Source organism: Marmota marmota, unplaced genomic scaffold (genome assembly GCF_001458135.2).
Source record: "Marmota marmota marmota unplaced genomic scaffold, marMar, whole genome shotgun sequence".
Lineage (NCBI taxonomy): Eukaryota > Metazoa > Chordata > Mammalia > Rodentia > Sciuridae > Marmota > Marmota marmota.
The window spans coordinates 32,486,350-32,486,601 of record NW_025999853.1 but is presented as its reverse complement, the minus strand read 5'-3'; positions in this window follow the sequence as shown (position 1 = coordinate 32,486,601).

The following is a 252-nucleotide window of genomic DNA, read 5'->3' as shown; positions in this document are numbered from 1 at the left end:
CCCCCCCCCCCCGCAAAAAATAAACCCTGCATTTTAAATATCTCCAGGAAGCCATTTCTTATGTCTGACATGGCCCCCGCCTTAGGTGCACTGCCATGGTCACTTGTTGGCAAGCATCTACTGCTGTGGCCTTCCCTCTGAATAGTCTTACCCCTCCTTTTCTGGGAAATGGCTCACCTCCCATTACCCATTCTGTGTGATTCTGCTGTGTCTTCAACCACAGTTTGCTGCCCTCCAATTACATGATCAAGA